Here is a 6,000-nt window from a genome sequence, read left to right on the forward strand (position 1 = left end):
CCAATCTATACTTAGAAAACTTAGACAATTTCTAATCAAGTCCCCTAGTGTTTTCCAAGCCATTTACTCATTCATTAAGCATATTTTTACTACTTTTTTTCAAATGGTACTACAAAGGGAGTCAGCTCATCACACCTACTCTTCCACACTCTAGGTAAAAGGGAGCATACCTTCCACCCCGAGCTAGTTAAGTAAAGGCATCACGTGACTACTTTTATTCACTCATATACACGAGGAGCCATTTATTAAGAGAGTTCCAGGCAAGGCCACAACAAAGAGGAGTGTCCTTCTACAGTATGCCTAAGCATTTTCTTAGTCTCAAATATAAGAGAGTTATTTTATTTATCTTTTAAGCACAATACTAAATTTCAATGCCTAAACTAACTACAGTTCCTTCATAAAAATTTTCTAAATTTTCTAAGTAGAGAACATACATATCGTGCAAATAATTCACAAAGCATCAAGCCCTAGAGTGAGTTATCATTCTCAACAGTCATTTATATTCAATTTCTAGCCTAACATGTTCATCATCATCGGGTATCCTCAAAACATTCTATCTAACTGTTCTACTATTATTGGTGCCATGACATAATACTATTCTAATGCTATCATGCATACGCTCTACTGAGAAACTACCTCCCCAAACTTAAGGGAAGCATTGTCCTCAATACTTAAAGAGAACAAAAATAAATAAAAACTATATGCATGCAAAGAAATGTAAAATAAAGCAAATGAATGTAAGTGAGGTACCTCATGGTTGGCGTGGTGTTGTTGCCTTGGAACTACTAGAGCTCTTCGTCTGGTGCATTTACGTAGTGGTGTTGGGATGGACTCTGAAGAACTAGAGTAGTAACACACTATATTGATGAGTCCAGTCGAGGTTTTGGTGCGTCAGCCACTACGTGGTGTAGGAGGGATCGGATACAAGAACGAGACTGGGTGTTTCTTGAACATGTGCAGTAGGTGATTCAGGGTCTCAGAACGTTATGGGTCTGGATTCGGTTCAGTAATTGGAGGATCGAATTCATCTTGCTCTAGTTCGGGAGATGCCTTGGCATTGAATGCCGATAGAATTTCATCCGGAAAGCCTGGGAAATTATGTTGAACGTGTGGAATGATCTCTTAGAACATCGTTTCTACCACATCATCTCTCTACTTAACATAGCCAAAGAAATACGAATGTCACCATGTAAAGCATGTAGGTGAGTCTGAGTCTGTATCACAACTTCTTTGAGAGCAAGCAATCTTGCCTCATAATTTGATTGTTCAGTACCTACAGACTGCTCATGAGCAGGGTCCTTAGATTTGGATTTTCAATTCCCAATAGCAGTGGTAATCTAGCCCTAGTAATGCCCGAAATTCTAGATAAAATCTCATCAAAAGCATTCTCATTTACCTTTTTTTACGTCACAAAGCAGTGATTAAATTAGGCATAATCTTGTGTTTGAGAAAATGGTTCCATAACGTGGCGCACAGTTGTGGACGCTCACAGTTGACCAAATATCGATGGCTTGGCGACCATTCCATGCAGTGTTTATGAAGCACAAGTCTCCAAGATCTCATCATAAGTGGTGCTATCAGCATCATTTTCAAACTTGGCATGTTGGTCCTCAACATCCTGCAAATGAAATATCTATTAATTGTGGATGGTGTAAAACGGATGTGCTTACCTCTGACGAAAATGGAGTATTGGTTCAGCTTGGAGATGTTGGCGTAAAATGCTTTAACCAGTGAAGCATTCACTGAACCCAGATGCCTTGCAAACTTCTTCCATTTGTGCGGAGTAACAATCTCCATCACGTCCCCGTCGACTTCATTTGTAAAAATAAAACCCAACTCAAAGAAGAGTTTTCTGTTCTTGAAATTTTGAAACGTGCCTTGGCTTCATCAATCTCGAAGTGTTTCAGAGTGGAAGCTTCAGTTGCAGTTGGTCTTGTACGCACCATTTTTTCCAATTTGTGAAGCAAGAGAAATGAAAAAGGAAAAAACTTTGAGAGCTTTGAAAGCTTGAAGGATTTTCGGCTATGGGGAAAATGAAGAAAGAAAATGAAGAATGAGAGAAAAAAGAAAAAGTTACAAAAGAAAGAGAAAAAGAAAAGGTTAAAATGAGAGAGAGAAATGAGTGATAGGAAGGTTAAAAGAAATGAGGGGTGGGGGTTAATGGGTTTATGGGAAAGGAAAAAAAGTAACCTGCAAAGTAATGATGATGATGGGACAAAACAGCGGAGAGAAAAAAGTGAAAATCAGAATAACATAAAAGAAAAAGAAACAAATCAAAAAGAATCTTTTCCCCAATTAATTACTTGTCATTTTCTCCCTTGGTAACGCTCCTTGCACGGCTGTAATAGTATGGTCCTACAAATCAAAACAAAAATATCTACAAAATAAAATAAAAATTAAAAATAAAAATAAAAATAAAGGAAAGATTAAATTTATATTTATGCACAGTAACAAAATTCAATGTCGTGGATCGAAATTTGTTCTCAACTGGGCACTCTTTAGCATCATGCAAATACACTTCCTTGTTATATAGTGGGGGAACTCCATATAGCCTTTCAGACGGACCATTGACTTTGAAGATCATCCCATCAATATTTTTGATGTCAATAGCTCTATGGGGATAGACATAATGCACCTAAAATGGCCTAACATCTAGATTTGAGCTTCACAGGAAAAAATTTAAGTCTGGAGTTATAAAGAAATACTTGTTGGCCGCATGAAAATGCCATGGCATCAGTTTCTGGTCATGCCACTTCTGGTTTTCTCCTTGTATATCCAATTATTCTCATATGCTTGTGCTCTAAATTCTTCAATTTCATTAAGTTCTAGTAATCTCTACTCCCCAGCTAATTGAGCATTAAAATTCAATTGCTTGATGGCTCAATATGCTTTATGTTCAAGTTTAAACCGGGAAATGACAAGCTTTCCCATACACGAGCTTGAATGGTGACATTCCAAAGGAGTTTTGAATGTCGTTCTATAGACCAAAGTGCTTCATCTAACTTTGGCGACCAATCCTTACACATTGGGTTCACCACTTTCTCTAAAATCTGCTGATCTCTCGATTGGATATCTCAGCTTGGCCATTTGTCTGCGGATGATATGTCGTGGTAATTTATGTCAAACTCTATATCTCCTTAATGCCTTGGCAATCAACTTGTTATCAAAATGGGTTTCTTCATCACTAATGATAACACGAGGTACTCCAAACGAGTGAAAATATATGTGCAAAAAACTTGAGTACAGTTTTAGAGTCATTCCTTGATGTGTTTATGCTTCTACCCACTTGATAGAATCCACAGCAAGCAAGATATATAGATTTACTCCAGAAGATAGGAATGGTCCCATGAATCGGTGCCCACACATCAAAAACTTATTTCCAAAATATTTTGCAGTGGCATTTAATGATGTTTGGATATGTTTCCAGTCCGCTGATCGATCACAAGATTATAAAATGCTTGAGCACCTCTAAATAGAGTTGGCCAATAAAAGCCTGATTGTAGGCCTTAGCAGCAGTCCCTTTTCCACCAAATGGCTCACTTGGGGCTGAATGACAATGGTATAGAATATCATGTTATTCCTCTTCAAGTACATCGTCTAATGAGATGATCGGCACAATGCTGAACAAATATGACTCATCCCAAAAATAGTGTCTTGCATCATGCTTGAACTTCTTTTTGCACTGGCTATCTAAATCAAAAGGCAATATTTATAACAATAAAATTAATAAGGTCAGCGTACCACAGTATTGCCGTAGCATATAAAATTTTCTCATCAGGAAATTCCTCTTGAAATCTATAGTGTCATGGCATTCAGAATTGTTCTGAGCCTATAAAAGTGATCAACAACTTGATTTTCAATTCCTTTCTATCTACCACCTCTAAGTCAATAAGTAAGTCTAGGCTTTGCATCTTTTTTGTTCATTAAGTATTTTATAGCCGAATGATCAATGTGAACAATAACTTAGTGCCTATTAGGTATGGTCTAAATTTATTAAAAGCAAATACCACGGCAAGTAATTCTTTCTCAGTGGTAGTGTAGTTCAATTGTGCTTCATTCAATGTGAGACTAGAGTAATAAAAACATGAAAAAGTTTACCTCGGTGTTGCCCCAAAACAGCTCCTACGACATAATCACTTGCATCACATCAGCTCAAATGGTGATGTCCAATCGGGAGGAACTACAATGGGTGCCGAGATCAATCTTCGTTTCAGTCAGTGAATACGCCGAGGCATAACTCGTCAAATACAAAGGGTTGGTTTTTATTGAAGCAATGTGCACAAGGGCTTAGAAATCTTGGATAAGTCTTTGATAAATCTTTTATAGAATCCAACATGTCCAAGAAAACTTCTTATACCCTTGACCGAAGTTGGTGGTGGTAACTTTTCAATTACTTCAATCTTCGCATTGTCTACCTCAATACCCTTTTGAGAAATTTGTGGCCTAACACAATGCCTTCAGTCACCATGAAGTGACATTTTTCCCAATTTAAGACCAAATCAGCCTCCTCGTATCTTTTGAGACTTTTGCCAAATTGCTGAAGCATCGTTTAAAATCATCTAAGATATAGAAAAGTCTTCCATTAATATCTCCAGGAAATCCTCAACCATGTCTGAAAATATGGCTTGCGTACAGCGTTGAAATGTTGCCGGGGCATTACAGAGTCCAAAAGGCATCCTCCTAAAGGCAAAAGTGCCATAGGGACAAGTAAATGTAGTCTTTTCCTGGTCCTCTGGTACGATGAAAATTTGATTGTACCCCGAGTACCCATCCAAAAAGTAATAGAATACTTTACCGGCCAATCGATCCAACATTTGGTCGATGAAAGGTAGAGGAAATGATTATTCTTTGTAGCTTTGTTGAGTTTTCGATAGTCCATGCATATCCTCCATCCGGTAACAGTGCGAGTGGGTAATAGCTCATTATCCTCATTAGTAACCACCGTCATGCCTCTTTTCTTCGGAACACATTGGACAGGGCTCACCCATGAGCTATTGGAGATAGGGTAAATTACTCCAGCATCAAGCCATTTCATAATTTCTTTTATTACCACTTTCTTTCATAACAGGGTTGAGTCTTTTTGCGGTTCTTGAATTACCATGGCAATCTTCGAACAAAATCTTGTGTATGCAGATCGTATGACTAATTCATTTCAAGTTGGCCATAGTCCAACAATTTCTTCTTATGTTGCATCAAAACACTTAACAAACTTTTCTCTTGGTTAGCAGTAAAGTTAGTGGAAATAATCATCGGTAAAGTTATATCGCTACCTAAGTAAGCTTATTTAAGATGCCCTGGAAAAGTCTTAAGCTCTAGAGTAGGTGTATGTAATAATGAAGTCTTAGGAGGATTGAATTCATCAAAATTCAGATGTTCAAAATTCATACCTGATCTAGCTTGTAGTAAGCTAGATTGCTCCTCCAAAATTGGGAAGTTGTCATACCCACTAAGCTTTCATCATCCACCCAATATTCCTTCTCTGCCAGCTGAATAAAATTGTTCTGGAAAAGATGTTCAGTTTCTTCTTCAATCACTGAGTTCAATTCTGAAATGCCTTGGCATTCCTCAGTGTCATCGATATATTTGAGAGTTCAAAACACATTGACAGTCACACACTGGTCAGCCACTCTCATGGTGAGTTCACCTTTTTCACAGTCTATCAAAATGCGTTTATGGCTAGGAAAGGATTCCCCAGAATAATGGGTGCCTTGGCATCAACTTTGCAGTCCAGAATTAAGAAGTCGACTGGAAACACAAACTTATCCACCCTTACTATGACATCCTCGACTCTCCCTTCAGGTCTAACATGGGATCTGTCGGTGAGTTGTAAAATAACCAAGGTGGGTCTTGCCTCTCCTCTGCCAAGCTTCAAGAATATAGATTTCGACATTAAGTTGACACTTAAACCAAGATCACATAGTGCATTTCCAACAAAATTAGCTTATATCGAACAAGGAATAATGAAGCTGTCTGGATCATTTCACTTTGGCGGCAACTTAC

The sequence above is a fragment of the Hibiscus syriacus genome, unplaced genomic scaffold (genome assembly GCF_006381635.1).
Source record: "Hibiscus syriacus cultivar Baekdansim isolate YM2019G1 unplaced genomic scaffold, ASM638163v2 tig00112910_pilon, whole genome shotgun sequence".
Lineage (NCBI taxonomy): Eukaryota > Viridiplantae > Streptophyta > Magnoliopsida > Malvales > Malvaceae > Hibiscus > Hibiscus syriacus.